Below are 16,487 nucleotides of genomic sequence, written 5' to 3' on the forward strand. Positions count from 1 at the left end.
ATTAATTACAGATGGGTTCTGTTACTGTCAAATGAAACATTTATGCTGTTACTTAACGTAGTGGGATTGAGGTTTCTACCACATCCCTACTTGACCCTTTTCTACTTCCCTACTTATACCCTCTCCTGGGCTATGATTTGAAGGCATTTATGAGCCAAACGTGCTTCAAACAACTTGAAGCATCTTAGAAAAGGCTTCCAGTACCTCTGAAGAGCCTCCTTCAGCAGGTAGCCAGCAGAGACCATTGCTCTGCCAGTTTTCAAAGCAGAATGATTTGATCTCTTAAAAACCACTTGAACCTTCTCCGTGGCTCCTTTAGTTACTGAGGAGAGGTTTGGGTGAGGAATTGAGGAACGAGTTTCTTCAGGGCAGCCAGATGGAAGTCCAAATCCCGAGTTTAGTCAGGGAGCTAAGGGGAAGATGTCAAAATATGCTTTCCATTAACGTAATAGCAGCAAACACAACTGCTTTAAAATGCTATAGACAAACAATTCCAGTGCTGCTAACAGAACTTTTGCCAACACGAGTGATTTTATAACCATAGTAAGTTTAAACCAACAGCAACAGAGTTGTAAGTCAGCGATATGGTATTTTATTCTTAAATATTTGCTTGTGATGCTACTTGACATCAGACGTCAGTAAAAATAACCTATAGCAAATGAGATGTTGAACGGTCCCATCTGCCTGTTTCACAGGCAAAAAAAAGTGGATTTTGTTACTCCTGAGTTTCCACTTGAGTCTTCCAAAACAGAAGGGTCAGTCTCTGTTCTCATTTCGCATGTTGTAAATGGAAAGCAAATGGGTTTAGTTCAGTGGTATAGGTCAGGGGAGTCCATCCAATCGAGCCATTAACAGCAGCTTTTAAAAAACCAAGCCTGACATTCATTTTCTTAGTGAAGTTCTCTCTGCAGATGGAGGGGGAAAAGAAAACACCATCTCCTCTGCATCTGCACTTGAGTTGCTCAGACAAAAAAAGCACTCCAGTAGCAATAATGCACATTGTTCAGCTGAGCATCCACATCAGCGTGGTTTTCCTCCCATCATCACTATATGCCAGAAGTCAGCTAATCCTCAACACGGACATGAAGCTATGGGGGGACCTTCAAGACATGGACTCAAAGGAGCACCACAAGGAGTTTATATGGAGTTCACAAGAGACATGGGCTTCTCTAGGAAAGAGGCAGGTCCAGTCGTGGTGCCAGAAGCCACTGGCAAAGAGGAAAAGAATGGCATTTAGGAAAACTGTGTTTACAGCCTTGGCCTCCAGTTCCATGTGTGTGTGCTCCCGTGCGTCCACAGGGGAATGGTGTTTGTGCTCCTCCAGTGGGAAAACACCCACTGATGTTATAAACCCAGCACAAGGCATCAGGACAGAGATTTTACCTTCCAAACAGCTCTTCAACACACTCTTATCTCCAAGGAATAACACCGTCAACCTGCTGTACCCAGCTGAGGTGTAAAGAGGTCACAGGTCCAACTTCCAATTCCCTACTAGCCTAGGATGGCCATAAGCCAGCAGTGCAGAATTCATCCAGAGCCAATTTGCTTTTCTCCAGCAGAAATAACTGTTTAATGTCCTGTAATTCAATCCTTATATATGAAGAGAGCAGTTAGAAATCAGGAGATGCATGCAAAATGTTCACTGTGGAACATTTTGTTGTCCAACATCATAATGTAAATCCATCCAAAGAGCAGCCAAAATGAAAGCTATCACAAAAATTCCTTAATGATAGACTAATACGAGATACATCACCAAAGTACTGGAAATTCTTTGGGGAACATGAATACGAATTGCAATGTATGAGCTATTACTTTAGTTATTTGGTGGCATTTAAGACAAAAGCTCGAGTTTTAAGGCCATGAGGTTAGCATACAGCTGGAAAAATTCAATCCAAGCCATAAACTGTCTCTGGATATGTGCAACGAGAGGGAGTGTCACTGAAAGGAGTCTGTGTTTCTCATCAGGTACTGCAAACAGCAAGAGGAACAGTGGAGTTTAGCTCAGCTACAGTTCATCTTCCCCAATAGAATTCCCTTTCTGAGAGCACTCTACATGTGGGACTGTAAAACAGCCTGAAGAATGACCCCACTTCAGCAAGAAAAGCCCCAGTCCCTTTACTTCCCCCAAGGAATTGCTCTAATGAAGTCATTTCTCCAGAGGTTGGTTGCTTGCTTGGTTGTCATTGTTCAAGTCCTCAGGTCCAAAGCGTAGCTCTGAGCACATCTTCCCCCACAGCCCTTTGCAGAAGGGAGGGTAAAATCTCAGTGTCCAGAGGGGAAAAGGCAAGTGAATCTGCACAAGGGGTTGTGAGAGGGCACGAAGGAGAGCAAGAATGACACCAGCCACAACAATGCAATGGTTTTGATCAGTAAAGCAGCCATCGCTTGAGGGTTTCAAAGCACTTTGTAAATATGAATCTTTACAAGTCTCCCCAGCTCAACTTTCTGGCTCCTGGAAATTGAATTTTTCCTTAATGGAAGCTGGATGAGAAAGCATTGAGCAAATAAAGCCACATTTCCCAAACGGATTCGGAAGTACCAATAGATGTGGATTCTGGGTCAGAAGAAGATGGGACTTGGTAGATGAGAGCACAATCCCATTGGGGAGTCTAAGGTGGCACAGAAATCCCGGTGAGGGCTGGGCCTGGAGGCAAGGAGGTGCATTAGAAGTGTGGAATAAACATCCTTCGGTGTGGTGTGCTCTTGGAACTACACTCGATCATGATGTATACATATATATATGTGTATGCACACACACATCTGCATAAGCATACAGATCTTATTGTGACAAACACACCTTCAGATGTTTTGATATCAAACTTTCTCTTTTCAGTCCTCATCAAGGAAGTGAGGATTCGTGCTTCTTACAAATGAGATATGAAACCAGAGCTTGCAGGGTACCTGTGGAGCTACAGACAAAGCACATGTCCCCCCAGGACAGCAGTAGGGGACTTAATTCCTGAGCACTATAATACGGTGACTCATGGTTTTGAGTGATTGCATCCATGAAAAAGATGCAGAAAAGTAGCCGGCCCACAGGTTGTATTTAGGAGAGGCTTACGCTGCAATCCACTACCCCAGCTCATGTAATCCACCATGACAATGGATACCATGGGATAAACAGAAAGGCACTGCCTGGCCTATACTTGTGTCTCTCTGTCATCACACCCTGTTAAGAATCAAAACGCTGCCTCCCAAAACCACCTCTAAAACCCAGGTGTTTGTAGGTTGTGTATTAAGCACCAACACAGCAGCTCGTGCGTCACACATTCCCTCCACGACAGCATCGGGGGTGTTTGCTCTCAGTGGAGGTGATCTCTAAGAGAGTTCCCTATCTCAAACTGCCTAATGATCCTCTACCTGGAGCTGGCTCTTCCCTTGGCTCTTCCCTAGTAACCAAAGGCTGTGGCGACGGCGCTTCCCAACAGTACAGGGATGACGCAGCAGCAGCCGATGAGGCATCGCACTGGAATGTCTTGGATGGAGAGTGCACAGGAGGTTTCTGTGACGGATAAAACCCGCTGCCAGCACAAAGTCATTAATCCCCGTCTTTGCTGTAAGACAACCTTTGCTCTGCCCCTGCCCTGGGAGCACTCTGGGACAGAGACCAGCCCTAGTGTTCTGCTGTACTTCACCAGGACAACGGGGTGCCAGGGTACATTGGGGCATCCCAGCACTGGAACAGCTTCAGCATTCATAGGGTTTAACTCAAGAAAGATTAAGTAATGAACTGACTCAGAACTGCCGTAGCCAGGTAAACCCCTGGGAACACACAGTTTAGTGGCACAGAAATGCTGACCATGCTTTTCAACTTACAAACAAGTTGAGGGGTTTTGATGGGCTTTTTGGTTGGTTTTAACTGTTTTTCACTCGTGAGCAGCATCCCAATTGGGAAGAACGAAAATGTGGAAAACAGCAGTGGTTAAGGACCAAAAAGCACTTTCGTGCTCCCGTATAATTTGACACATGGATTACGTGGCTCACAACCGCTCACATTCCACAGTTGTCTCTAACGGCTGCATACAAGGCAATACTCTGAAATCTAAGTCAGTCCATTTATTCACAAGGCAAGCAGCAGTTCTACCATCTAAGTGCTTCCTGGATAAGTGCCTCCTGTCTGGTGAATAACTTCAACCAGCGTTGTAGTGAGGCCATCGCTGCTGCATCCCAGTGGAGGGCTGCTGGGTGTCTATACATGACCATAGTAAGAATTACATGCTCAGTGCCCTGATTTCTCTCATCATTATAGTTCTAGGGAAAAAAACCCCAAGTCCTTGTGGCCCAGTGCCTCCCTGCTCAGTTACACAGAGCCAGTCTGGGGGCTTTACCTTGCAGCATGAGGCTCCTTTTCCTAAACCTTGCTGAACACCCTCCCCCAGAGATTAGGAGGAACAGAATAACTGAGCTAATTCCCCAGCCAAGGTGAATGTTTGATCAGCTGTGTGTTAAGCCAGAAATTATCCAGAGTAGTTCCAGGGTTGTCATGGTGGCAGTGGGATCTTAGGCTGATGCTAAAGAATAGTCTCACAATGACTGACTGGTGGCAGCTAAAGAAATTGCTTTATTATGCTGAGGTTGTTTGCTTATAATCATTCCACTCGGGCCCTTTCCTTTCTTTCTTCTTCCCCTGATGTTTCTTGTCAGTCTTAGCTAGTGACATCTCTAAAAGAAGGAGCATTCTTAACTACAGGCTCAGTTCAGTGGGGCCCTTTGCTCTGCGTTAACCTCAAAGAACCAGCAGCCACATAACCGTACAATCCCAGGCTGGTTTGGGTTGGAAGGGACCCTAAAGCTCATCCAGTTCCAAGCTTAGCATGGGCTGCTCCAAGGCACAGGCCAGCTCCTGGAGAGCAGGTACTCTGATGAAGTCCCTCTGCCACAGAAGACGGGGACATGTCTCAAGCTGCTGGTCTTCATGAGCCATACCTTCATCACAGCAGGTACCCGCTGTGGTTTGTCCTCGTGCACATTCAAACATTCTCCCCATAAAGCCAGAGAGGAACCACCTCAAACAGAACAAAGCCATTTGTGGAACCGGACGGTCGCAATATGCACCAATGAACTAAATGGCCCATCAGTGAGGAGCATCGCTGCACCCAATGCGATTATTACCTCTGTCAGCTTCTTGCTAGAGGCATTGAGGATTTCCTTCAGTGCAATATTGATTTGTGACAGGAAAAGAAAGAATCTGAGGCTTGGTTTATTCCATTTCCATTATCAAAGTCATCACTGGCATGGCACGGGGTGACCTCTGTTTCCTTGAAAGCAGCTGCAATGTCCAGTTGCTCATCTCTTGTCAAAGCTTCATCACTACAATATATTTGTCTGTGTCTCTAAGCTGAGACTTTAGTAAGCTCAGGAAAATAAATTCCTAATAGAAATCCCATTTAGGAAAAAAGCAACGTATCAATCACCCTTATGTGACTTTTCAAACCCCTTCATTAGGCTCCTTAACTCCTGCATAACACCAAATCAACACACCAAAGCTGTTTAGAAAGTTCTGGTTGGGAAGACTCTGGTTTCTGTTGTAATTTCACATACTCCTTGTAAATCGAATGCTTGACGGGTATTGCCTAACCCCAGAGTGTTGTAAGTGAGAGGAGCATCACTGGCAGAGGATGATGCATTCATTGATGTGAAATCACACGTCTACACATAACTACATATTGCCAGAACAAGCCCCCTGAATTAAGGACATTTAAACTTTTCTAGGCCTTCTGGTTTAGCTGGGGGAAATAGAGACATAAGAAAAACACCACCCAAAGCTGAAGGTGGGTTTGGTTTTCCAACTTCCCCCCCTAACTGCAAACAGTTTGTGCACTGAAATAATTTCCCCTGTGCTTTCTGTGTTAAGAAAAGTGACTGTCTGGAGGTAGGGCCCCATATGGAAGGATTTCTCTTTGTTCAGTGCATTAAGGGGTATGTAGCTTCTGTCAAAGAAGCCTTTTGTTGTCTATCTATGTATTTATGCCATAATTAGTTCATACGCTGCTCAGACAGAGATAGCCTGACGTGAGAAAGCCAGCGCATTCTTAGACACTAAGGTGGATTTGGGTTTGAACAAAGCAATCAAGAACTGCCAGGCCAAACAAGACAAAACCCCACGTCTCAAAGTGCAGATCACAGACAGAAGCTTTGCATACGCTTCCAACAGCAGGAACATACCCCGGGATCAGGGAGCTGCAGGCACGGGCGGTGGGTGCTCCTCTCGCAGCACCCACAGCAAGCCCTGGCACCCACAGCAAGCCCTGTGCTCCAGCTGGCGGGTGCCCGGCGGGAACTGCTCTGGCATTTGTTCCGAGGGAGGGAAAGAGGGAAAACTTGGTTTAAATATAACTCGGCAGCCTCCAGCAGCAACTTTGGCTGCGAAGCGGAGCGGGTAAGATCCGCCTGTTGAATCAGCAGAGCCCTCCCCGCGCGGTGACTCCGCAAGATGCTTTTAGCTCGGGAGTGCTAAAAGCGAACAAGGAAAATGTGCTGGAATGAATGCGTTAAAGCAGCTCTGTTTACCGGCCGCTATTAAAGTGAAAACATGTTGTGATTAAACAGAACAGCTGTCAGTGCGCCGAGGTGTTACAAGCGTGAGACTATTTAAAGACAATGACTGGCGCCATCTATTTCACTGCACTCGAGCAAGGGAAAGGCACAGTTATTAACCACTGACGGAGGCTTTACGTTCACAGCAGCCCTGAAGATGCTTTGTGACGGAGAGGGTAGCGAGTACGGAGGTGACTTTTAGCAGCAATGAGTACTCCCAAGTGGAGAATTTCCCCAAACAAATAGCCAGGACACACGATGTCAGTCAATGTCATCGGAGGCTGCTCACAGCTTCACTGATTATGGCCTTAAGTCACCAGATCACATTTACACGTGCAAAAGTCTGGAGGAAGTGGTTTTCTAAGGCAACCTCAGGTACTTCACACGTGATTTAACAGTGACTCCCGCTAGACCATGCTAAGACTCAAGCCTTGAGATAGGTGACCCTGTCCCTCCCTCCCACCCCTGCTGTGCGGGACTCAACAGGACGCATGATGCCAAGTCCCTCGATGGAGACAGGCCTCCATCCGTACACCAAACCTCTAAACTTACATACAAAGCCTCCAAACTGCTCTCTGAGCGGGCAGATCTGATGCTAAGGGAGGATTTGCTGCACTGGGCTATGGCCCCCAGTGTCTTGCACCCTTTCCGGTTGCTGTAGCACAGCGCTGGGATTTCACGCTTGCGCAGAGCCTTCTGGAGCAAGCGGAGCTGGCAGCTGGGCCCCAGGACAGGGACACGGTGCTATGAGAGGAATTCATGAGATGCAAATGACACAGCAGGGAAATGCAAAGCAGGGACTGTCTGAGGGAGTCCCCTGTGAAGTCTGAGGGACCTGGTCCTCCCATTCCTCTGTGCCAAAGGATGCTGTCACCACCATGAACGCACTGGGATCATCCCTGTTCTGCAGAAAGACAGCAGGGACAAAGAAATTCCACTTTTCAACCCCTCGCCTGCTTTTGTGCACGCCTTCACCCTGAAGGCTGAGATCCTGCAGCTACCTGAGAACCCAGATTCTGCTTAAAAAGGCATTTCCAAACCTCACCGTTACGGGAACAGCTTTGAGAACATAGGCTCAAACCTCTAAAACCCAGCACATCGGTGTACACCGATGGGCCTGCAAGTGTGGTTTTCCCTCACCTGAATTCAGACATCTAGAAGTGAAACAGAAACCTCCGGCCGCTGATCCAACCCATCCTGAACCATGTAACCATGAGAGAGCCTCCCAAAACGCCTTCCACCGGACATGGAACTTGAAAATAAAGCCTAAGATGCGACTGAACACATCTTAAAGGGACTGAGGCGAACTCACCCTGCAAACAACAGAGGCAGAGAAGGATCCCCAGGCTTTGGGAGCTTAAAGTTTATGTTTTGAGACTGATCTTTTTTCTTAGCCAGCAATTTCTGCCTGTTCTCCAATGATCTGTACTGAGATTGAGTCGAAAAGTTTGGCCAGAAGCAGATGAATAAATCCCTGACTTGCAAATGGATCTCAAGCTGAGGATGGTCGGTTTAAGTGCAAAAAAACCCTATGAAGTAGATTTACTAAAACTACTGTTTACTCCACCTTGCCCTTTAATTAGTAAGCTTTGCTTCTTTCAATAGCAAACCCCAAAATAAAGACTTTAGAGTAGTTATCTAAGCAAAAAGAATGGAAAGATTTAATCAGACTGCAGGAACTCACTCTTGAAACAGGCACATACACAAAATCCTGCTGTAACAGGAGGTGAGTCTCGTTTCACAACGCACTTTATTCAAAACGAACAGGAGAAACCAAGTCAGGAATAGACGGCAGAGGCTTAAAAACCGGACTTAGTGCAATTTTCGCTCGTTTCTAAGACTAACAAGAAAGCAAGCGCTGGGATCCGAGAGCTCTGGCAAACTACAGGGATGTGCTGGAGCCGGAATCAACCCCCAGTGGGGATGGGAGGAGTGCGCGGGGGAAGCGGAGGGAAAGCGAGCGGAGGCAGAGCGGCTGCCGGCCGCGTCCCCTCCCAGCTTGCCCCAGCTCCGGAGGCTCGCAGGGAGCCGCGCCTCCGGCCACTCAACCGGACACCCGGAGTTACGGCAAGGGACGAGCCGCGATGAAGCCGCCGGCGGCCCCCCCGCGGAGGCGGGGTGTGTGCGGGGTGTGTGCGCGCACTCCGGTCCCGGGCAGCACCGCGGAGGGGGGGGGGCGTTCCGCCGCTCCCAACTTTCCGGGCCCAGCGCCCTGCGCCCCGGGGGGGGCCGGAGGAGGGAGACGGAGCAGGAGAGGGTCCCCCCGCCTCACCGACCCCCGCGGAGGCCACGAAGCGACTCGGCCCCCCCACACTCACCGCCGCGGGTGGGATCCGCTGCACACCCCCCCCCCCGACCCCAGACCCCGGCGGGGCGCGCATCGCCCCCGCTCACCTGCCCTCCCCGCCGGGCGCCGCGGGCTGCGCTGGGCTCCGGCCGCCGGGGCCGCGCGTTGCTCCCGTTGGCAAGTAACAGTCTCCAGGGCTACGGTCACTATGGCGCCTGCCGCCGGGTCTCGAGGCAACTGTTGCTACCCTCTCCCTTGCACGTCACCACCCGGCCCCGCCCAATCCGCGGCGTGGGGGGGGTGGGCGTGTCCGGAGAGGCGCCGCAGCCCATTGGCTCTGTCGCCGTCTGTCATGGGAGGGGCGGGACTAGGAGCGGGTTGGGCCAATGGGGATGGGGAGGAGGGGCGGGGCGGAGAGTTGGCGCGCGCTTTGGCGCTCCGGCGAGGGGCGGGGCGGGCGCGCGGCGTCCCGCGCCGACGGGAAAAGTTCGTTTGTCCCCCGCGTTCGGTGTTAAAACGCTCCCGTTGGATCCCGAGGAACGGCCGGGACGAGGGGGGTGGAAGGGGGTGATCGGGGCTCCAAGCTCCCCATGACATCAAACCGTTTCCATAGCGACCAGCTGTGACGTCACAGCCATCAAAACAGGCGGGAGCTGATGGAGAACCAGGGGCCAGGATCCTGGGTTAGGGCACATGTGGCCAATGGGATGAGGTTCCAGAAGGCAAAGTGCTGCGTCCTGCACTTGGGCCACAACCCCACACAACGCCCCAGGCTTGGGGAAGAGCGGCTGGAAACTGCTCATGGGAAAGGAGCTGGGGGTGCAGATTGATGGAGCTGAACAGGAGCAGCTTGTGCCCAGGCAGCCAAGAATCACCCAGCATCCTGGCCTGGATCAGCACCAGTGCGGCAGCAGGGCCAGGGCAGGGATTGTGCCCCTGCACTGGGCACTGGTGAGGCCGCACCTCGAATCCTGTGTTCAGTTCTGGGCCCCTCACTATAGGAGAGACATTGAGGTGCTGGAGCGGGGCCAGAGAAGGGCAACAGAGCTGGTGCAGGGCCTGGAGCACAGTGTGATGGGGAACTTGTCCTGGTCCTTTTGCAAAGAACAGCCAAATCCTCTTGTTTTCTGGCATTTTACACAGGCTAAGTTTTATATCTGCCCCTCAGAAAGAGCCCGCGAAGGAAACACTGATGCTATTAATGTGATTTTTCTCTTTTTCACCTTGCATTTGCAACTGGTGCAAATTTAAGCATACTTGAAAGTTAAGATGTTTCTGTTGGTCAAATTCCAAGGGTTCTTTTTGCAATCAACAGGTCTCAACAGTATTAAGGTGATGATGAGCCTGGCTATGGCTTTGTGGTTAAGTTTTGTTCCTAAAGAATTAAGAATGAAAGAGAGCTTTAGAAAGCAGAGGGGATTTGTCCTTCTTCCACTCCCACCAACACACATTAATTGACCTTGCGCTTCGGAGCTGGCCTGAGCCATGCAGATTAAAACCAGTCCTATGTCCAGGGCATTGCTCTGAAGTTGAAGTGATAGATCTGCAGTGGCCAAGACACTTGCTTTAACTACTGGGGAGAGAGGTGCTTTGCTCCCACATCTGCTCCAGTTTCATTTAATTCAGCCATTACTGCATAATGAAAACCAACCCGTGCTCTGGGTCAGCCTCGGCTCTTCCCCATGGTTTCTGAAGGCAGGTGCTGCCAAGGAAAGCAGCATTTTTCATAAAGCTTTATGGAATACTTCTGTTCGTGGTGGTTTTGTTGTTTCCCCTGGCTCTGCTTCCTCCCAGCTTCTTGTGCCCCTCCTCACTGGCGGAGCATGAGCCTGAAAAGTCCTTGATCGGGGTAAGTGCTACTGAACAACTGAAAACATCAGTGTGTTATCAGCGTTGTTCTCAGGCTGAAGTCAAAAACACAGCACTGCACCAGCTACTAAGGAGGAGAAAAATGACTTACAGCTGAACCCTTCTCCCCATCACCACACGCTTTTCAGATGCTTTGAAAACTCCCCATCAGCCTTTCCAGGATGTCAGGGATCACTTTATTGACATGCAATAAAAAGCTTTGAGGATGTATTTTTCTCTAACGTTTTCTGAAAAGTATGTCCCTGCCTAAGCCAAGGAAGTGTGTGGAATTCGTACCCATGGAGACTCCAATAACACAGCCAGCTCCAATCGCCGCAGGATCATTAGTTTTCTTACCTAACTTATCAGGAAAAGGGTAAGTGGAAAAGAGAGGGACGGAGAGAAAGTCCCTGAGTGAGGAGTGAAGCAATGCAAATTGGAGAGACTGGTCTTGCTGGTTAGGTAGCACTTGGTCTGTCTGCAGATTTGGGGTTCGTATGTCTGCTTTTGGAAGTTCACTAGGAGGCTTACACTGGAGGCATCCACAGAGTGTGTATCTGAGCACCCAGGACTTGTCAGGTGAAGTTTTAAGAAGTTGCAAAGTCTCTCAATGGGCTGTAGACCCTTAAGCCAAGGATATTTAAAGAGATGAACTTTTAGGTGAGGTGTCAATGCTCAATAAACAGTAAAATAGAAAACAGAGATGGAATGGTCTTTAAGAAGTCATCTAATGCACATAAACATCCACTTTTACCATCGGAAATGGAGACCAGATTAATCTTTCTCTTAATAGCACCTTCTCCTGTGTTTGATTTTGGTTGTATTTCTTCCCTTTTAAATTGAACAACCCTATGGTTTTACTGTAAGAAAAATCCAGGCCTTTCCCACACAAGTGCTATGTAAATAGTTATTTTCAAATCTGCAATACTGTAGTCACTTATTCCTGCTTCAGCACCATTGCATTTCCCATACTGAATTGCATCACATTTATTTTGAGTCATTACTCAAATTTACTGAGAGCTTAAAGAAATCCTCCAGAAGTGCCCGCAGTCCTGCCCAGTTTAGCTGATTGCCTGCAATGCGTTGCTGCAGGTCTGTTATCAGTTCAGGTTTTAGAGCACATTCTGCACTGCACAGCATCTGTACCTCTGCAAAAAACCCCATGTCCAGCTCTGGGGCAACAGCACAAGAGGGACATGGAGCTGTTGGAGTGAGTCCAAAGGAGGCCACAGAGATGCTGTGAGGGCTGGAGCAGCTCTGCTCTGGAGCCAGGCTGAGAGAGCTGGGCTGGGGCAGCCTGGACAAGAGAAGGCTCCTGAAGGGGAGACCTGAGAGCAGCTCCAGTGCCTAAAGGGGCTGCAGGAAACCTAGAGAGGGGCTTGGGACAAGGGCCTGTAGGGACAGGCCAAGGGGAATGGCTTTAACCTGCCAGAGGGGAGACTGAGATGAGCTCTTAGGCAGAAGCTCTTCCCTGTGAGGGTGCTGAGGCGCTGGCCCAGGGTGCCCAGAGAAGCTGTGGCTGCCCCATCCCTGGCAGTGTTCAAGGCCAGGTTGGACACAGGGGCTTGGAGCAAGCTGCTCCAGTGGAAGGGGTCCCTCCCCGTGGCAGGGGTTGGAGCTGCATGGGCTCTAAGGTCCCTTCCAACCCAAACCATTCCATGATTCTATCAATTGGATGATACCCTTCAATACCCAGCACACAAGTTTTGATTAAGCCCTACAAACCTTGAAAGTTCACCAGTTGACTCCTGGGAACTTGAGTGATCACAGGGACCTGTCTGTCACCTCTCGTGTCAGGCCAATCACTGGATTTAATTTTTCCTTGTTTCCTTGTCTGAATAAGCCAGATCTCATCCCTCTCAGTGCAATATTGGGCTGGGTCTTAGGGAAGGAACCTTCCTGAAAGAATCTGGTGGTATGGAAAGAGAAGGAACTGAGCCTGCTCAAAGGCACATTTGCTGCAGCTGTAACACATACCCACAGGAGGGCACATTCCTCAAAGCAAACTGGAATTCAGCTCCAATCCAGCCCCTCTCAAAGGCTCTGTGCAACTTGATTTCACTAACGGGAGGTTTTGACAAAATCTCATCTTTTGATGGAAGAAAATGCTCAGTAAAGGTGGTGGGGTCCTTTAAAATCTCATGTTTATCTGTGAAAAATGCTGTTGTTTCGGTTGCTGGTGATGAAACCTTAAATGAAGCTGTTCCTGTGAATTGCTTTACTGAAGAAATGAAAAATTCCCAATTATTAAAACCAGAACAGACCGAAACGTTGCCTTTGGGGTTTTTCTTGCTTAAAATAAAAGTGTGCCTGTGTTTAGCCAGTTTTAATGGGGAGAATCCCCTTTTTTGGCACAGGTATTGTTCTACTTGAAAGCTTTCTGTGTTGGGTTCCGCCTTCTGTGCTGTGTTTGAGTGACCTCAGTGCATTGGGTGCAAAACATCAGGAGCCTGAACCTCTGGCTCTTGGAGTCTGCTCTACCACAGTATAAACAGCATCATCCCAAGCAAGCCAAGAAGATTGTCTAAACTACCACAAAGGATTTTCTTTCAATATATCACTGATACAATTTAACTTCACAATCATTTCAGATGGGAGATGGGGTAGGTTCTGGTTTTGTACCACCTTCTCCTGAGGAAACATCTTCAGAGGGACTGAAGCAAACTGAGGCAATGGCTTTTCCTGTGTGGAGCTGCACATCCCTCAAGCACCACAGTGTATTGATAACACTGGGTGAGAGCCTGCTCCAACCACAGCCCCAGGAGTGCTGTCTTCTGCATCATAAACTGTTGCTGGTCAGACAACAACCCTCTTCAGTGCTTTAGCCTGGGCTTTAGAGGATAAATCTGCTGAGTGTGGTTGTGCCAAGGCCATGCTGTAATTTCCCAGTGGCGTCAGAGCATGTCATCCTCTGCACACGTCTTCAGCAGGAAACTGAAATCCAGGCTGTCACTGCTCAGTTACAGGATGCTCTATGCTGTCCTTCCAGCCTTACCCAGCCTGAAAGCACCCAGGGCTGAAGAGCTGAAGATGGGAGAAAGAAGAAGGGGAGTTCAGCCCTTCCCTTGCTCTTTCTCCCATCTCCCTTGGGTGGCAGGAGGTATCACAACAGTCTCTGGCACAGCCTGCCTCGCTCGAGGTTTCCATGACGTGGACTTTGAAAGAGGTTACTCTTCCCAACCTTGTGTCTTCCCCCAGCATCTTTTTAGCAGAGCTAGAAACCCAAATGCTCTCTTTCCTTTCAGGAGAAATAAAGGACTAAGCATTGATCTGGCGTGTTATCTGTTTGCTTTGGCTGTAGCTGCCTGGAAAATCTGTAAAAAACATTGGGTACAGTCATGGAAAAACAGGAGTTTGTGGGTTTCTGTGTGCCACTCCCTGCAGGGAGCTGCAGCCTCCTCAGCTTACCAAAGCTAGAGGAGGATGTATCCACAACTTGGATGTAGTCAAAGGTAGACACATCGATATAACTAAATCAATGCAGCTTTTGTCAACACAACTTCTGTATGGAGGCAACATCTGTGTAATTCAACTCCCAATCACGGACTAAAACATAAGGTTTTAGTGGAATTGCTGTCCACTGCAGAATGTCTTTCCTGATGCAGTGACTTTAACTAAGCGTTCCCCACCCTGTTGACAGGGAAACTCATGTGCTGACCAGGTAAGCTGGAGTGGAATTCCTTTGAAAACCAGCCTGTGGGAGGACACAACCCCTCTTTGTGACTGTTTGCAGTGTTTCAGGTCACTTCCACCCTGATCAGGGACAAAATACGAAGTCACAGAGAAATTTGGAACCTGAATATTAAACAGAAAGGTTCAGCTTGTTCCTGTGGAAGTTCAACACGCTCCTGACTGTGAGGATTTTCAATTCAGGTACTTTTTAATTAGAGTGAGTTTATGTTTAAAAAACACAGAAAATATTAAGTAGCCCTGTGGATTATTAACATTTCTGTCTGAGTTACAGGTGCACAGGTCATGCTCCATACCCCAGCCACAGTCAATCAGCAGCAACTCCTCTGCTTGTGCTGTCACCAGCACACAATGGTATCTGGACTCCATGCAACCAAGCGATAGTGCATGTTTCTGTGTTATTATCTGCTACTCTGTTTGCAAATTCATCCCTTTCCTGGTTATAACACGACTTAAACAGGGAGGACAAACAGGGAACAGCCTTGTTCTGCTTTGGTAAACCTGCCTGGTAAACATTGTGACCAAAGTCCCTCGGCTTGGGAATGGGGAAGCAAACCCACTGCTCTCATCCTACAGCAGCAAGAGGAAAACCACAATTCTTTTGCAATTGAAGTGCCAGAAATGCAATTGGGGTTTCTCTGACCTGCTGCAAGCAACTCTTCCATATGAAGACAGGCTAAGAAAGTTGGGGCTGTTCAGCCTGGAGAGGAGAAGCTGCGTGGAGACCTCAGAGCAGCTTCCAGTGTCTGAAGGGGGCTGCAAGCATCCTGGAGAGGAGAGGGGCTCTTCATCAGGGGCTGGAGTGACAGGACAAGGAGTGATGGGTTCAAACTGAAACAGGAGAAGTTCAGGTTGGAGATAAGGCAGAAGCTCTTCCCTGGGAGGGTGCTGAGGCGCTGGCCCAGGGTGCCCAGAAAAGCTGTGGCTGCCCCATCCCTGGCAGTGTTCAAGGCCAGGTTGGACACAGGGGCTTGGAGCAAGCTGCTCCAGTGGAAGGGGTCCCTGCCCGTGGCAGGGGGTTGGAACTGGATGATCTTAAGGTCCTTTCCAACCCAAACCGTTCTATGATTCTACGTAACTTCTGCATGCATCTTATTTTGGAGCAAATGGCTTTCCATCCAATTCTTTGTTGAAAGTGAAGTTACTTGTGATCATAAATAGCATTGCAATTTGGTTTTAGCTTTAATGTTCAGAGGATCCAAACAAGACCTTAAAAAAGACGTGATATCTAATATCAAACTAAATATGATATAGACTGGAGATTCTAATTGGGATCTGTGACAGCTGAGAGTTAGATGTGAACCCAGGACTTCATTTAATGGGGGATTTTAGTCTGTCTCTTTCTTGGTGGTGGTGGTAATGGTGTGTGTGTGCTTTGGGTTTTGCTTTGTTGGGTTTTTTTTTCTGGAGAGACCTACACCTATTTGCTGTAGACCCTTTCACATGACCAGAAAGGTGTTGCAAGTCTTTGGTGGGAAAGATAACATGAGCTGTTGGAGTTTAGACATTATTATGCAACAAACAGACTCTTCTGCCTCCCTTCCTTCCCTGGGACCATGTGTTTAGCACCATATTTTCTCAGTGCCTTTATCCTCCTCTTGTTGAGCTTCACATGGAAGTTACTGATATAGTGTATTGCCCCCCCCCCCATTATCTTTCAAGTCAATGTCCTGAGGTGCAGTTACACTTGCTACCAGTGACTCTGAAACTGGGAGTCTGTGAGTGTTATCAGAGGAATGCTAGCCCAGAATAGCTTACAGACCCAGTGCCCAGGCTTGATGGGAAGGCTGATAAAAGTTGTGTAACTGTCTTGTGTCATTTATGTGGGCAGATATGACTTGTTCCAGATGGGGAACGATTAAGCTGAAGAAGGAACTTATTTCCACTCTTTCTGTGTCCACAGCTGTGGATGATTCTTCGCCCGAGGTAAGAAAGAACTTGCCAATGGAATTCCTTTTGTTTCACCAGAAAGTGGGGTGATGTTCTGGCGGTCACAGGAAACCTGTGGCCAAGAAGAATGCAGCTCATGGCAGCAGCCGGCCTCTGCCTCACCAATAAAATAACCTCAACAGGAAGAAGTGCCTGCACACCAGTGTTTCTAACCACACTCGTGTGATTTGATATG

The 16,487-nt window shown here is 48.5% G+C and overlaps 2 protein-coding genes across 2 annotated transcripts in view; one reads left to right on the top strand and one right to left on the bottom strand.

Moving 5' to 3' along the window:
* RFX2 (regulatory factor X2) overlaps positions 1 to 9,051 on the bottom strand; it is a gene marked incomplete at its 5' end in the record, with an annotated part of 52,097 nt that extends 43,046 nt beyond the window's left edge. Inside the window, one exon of the mRNA XM_080633974.1 lies at positions 8,932 to 9,051. The remainder of the gene's footprint in view (positions 1 to 8,931) is intronic.
* A 235-nt stretch (positions 9,052 to 9,286) lies between these two features.
* Positions 9,287 to 16,487, top strand: part of LOC308229673 (acidic leucine-rich nuclear phosphoprotein 32 family member B-like) — a 99,938-nt gene continuing 92,737 nt past the window's right edge. Inside the window, exon 1 of the mRNA XM_080633850.1 lies at positions 9,287 to 9,291. The gene's annotated coding sequence lies outside the window, so the exon portion shown is untranslated. The remainder of the gene's footprint in view (positions 9,292 to 16,487) is intronic.

The sequence above is a fragment of the Psittacula echo genome (assembly GCF_963264785.1).
Source record: "Psittacula echo genome assembly, chromosome: 24".
NCBI lineage: Eukaryota > Metazoa > Chordata > Aves > Psittaciformes > Psittacidae > Psittacula > Psittacula echo.